General features: G+C 37.0%; 1 non-coding gene across 1 annotated transcript; it reads left to right on the top strand.

Moving 5' to 3' along the window:
• Positions 1 to 553: 553 nt before the first annotated feature.
• LOC128289859 (small nucleolar RNA R71) lies at positions 554 to 660 on the top strand. The gene has a single exon (XR_008279501.1). It is a non-coding gene; the product is annotated as a small nucleolar RNA R71 (small nucleolar RNA).
• Positions 661 to 1,838: the final 1,178 nt, after the last annotated feature.

Raw genomic sequence — 1,838 nt, 5'->3', positions numbered from 1 at the left:
CAAGGTTTGGCTTTTTCTCCTGCTGGTATAGTGGTTTCTGAAAGCCTGGAGGGGTTGGTGGTCTCTGATTTCCTTGGCCTCTCCATGAAAAATTTGGGTGGTTCCTCCAACCTGCATTGTAAGTATTTCTATAAGGATTATTTTGAGATCGAGGATTGTTACCCATGTAATTTAACTGCTCGTTCTCCATGTTGTGGCAATAAGGTGGTAATAAGGTGGGTATTCTGAACTGCTTGATCCACCTCCACTTACTTCGGACTGCATTATTGGGTGAACCTGTAAACAACTAAGAAAACCATCAATTTTCTTATTCAAGTGTTCTACATGATTAGAGAGCAAGGTGACCGAATCGACGTTATAAACGCCGGCTGTTTTTGTTGGCTTCGTTCTCATTACTTGCCACTGATAGTTATTCAGTAACATCTCCTCTATAAATTCATAGGCATCTTCAGGTGTCTTATTATTGATGGTTCCGCCAGCAGCTATGTCAACCATCTGCCGAGTCGAAGGGTTCAGGCCATTGTGAAACGTTTGGACCTGTAGCCAGAGTGGTAACCCATGGTGAGGGAATCTTTGGAAAAGGTCCTTGTATCTCTCCCATGCATCGTAGAGTGTTTCTAAATCCATCTGCACAAAAGAAGAGATATCATTACGTAATTTAGCCGTTTTAGCTGGCGAAAAATATTTTAATAAAAACTTTTAGGTCATTTGTTCCCAAGTAGTGATTGACCCCTGTGGTAATGAATTTAACCACTATTTAGCTTTGTTTCTTAATGAAAAAGGGAATAACTGAAGGCGAATGGCGTCATCAGAAACGCCATTAATTTTAAATGTATCACACAGTTCCAAAAAGTTTGCCAAGTGAGCGTTGGGATCTTCGTCCTGCAAACCATCAAACTGAACAAATTTTTGTATCATTTGAATTGTGTTAGGTTTCATTTCAAAAGTATTTGCAGCTACAGTAGGTCTAACTATGCTCGATTCGATTTCTGTTAAAGAAGGTTTAGCATAATCATACATAGTGCGCGGAGCAGAATTCTGATTAACAACAATCGTAGGAGGTAGCGAATTTTCTTGGTTTTCAACCATCTCCTCGGTTGTGGTCGAAGTATCGTCCTCTTGCTCTTTTGTGTATCATAAGTTTCACCTTATTTCTCTTTGATTTTTGCAAACTGTGCGATCGAGCTCACTATCAAACAGTAATGGTCCTGACGGGTTTCTTCTAGTCATAAACTAGAAACACCTGTCAGAAGAAAATAAATGAAGAATTAGAAAAGAAAATAAAAATTTAAATTGCAATAAAAGTAAAATGGCTAAAGTAATAAAAATCGAGTGTTCCTAATATCCTAGTTCCCCGGCAACGGTGCCAAAAAAACCTGATACGTTATATTCATGATAGGTTTTAAAGATTTATGAAAGAATCGTTCTCGAGACTAACTTATTATCACGATTAAGGCAAGTGTACCTATCGAACAGTAGTATAGTTCAGCAAGACTGGATTGTTGAACCCAAAAGAACTATGAGTACTAGTATTTACTTCCTTTTTATTATCTAGCCTAAAAAATAAGAGGTTTGGTTATCTAAACTAATTACTAACTAAGAATGCATAGAAAGAAAATTTGGGAAAATACTTTTTGGAAAATTCGATTGATTAAGACAATACCTAGGAAAAATCCACCTAGACTTCACTTGTTGTTTGACTCTGAATCAGACGATTTATTCACTTGACTTGATCCGTAGAAATTCCTAAGTTATATTATTATCTCTCTCGAGACTAATAACGTTTAACCCTAGGTTGAATAATTGAAATCTCTTTCTAATTAACACCCTAGAATTGC

The sequence above is a fragment of the Gossypium arboreum genome, chromosome 2, assembly GCF_025698485.1.
Source record: "Gossypium arboreum isolate Shixiya-1 chromosome 2, ASM2569848v2, whole genome shotgun sequence".
In the NCBI taxonomy this organism is placed as follows: domain Eukaryota; kingdom Viridiplantae; phylum Streptophyta; class Magnoliopsida; order Malvales; family Malvaceae; genus Gossypium; species Gossypium arboreum.
This window is presented reverse-complemented; position numbering and strand designations above follow the sequence as displayed.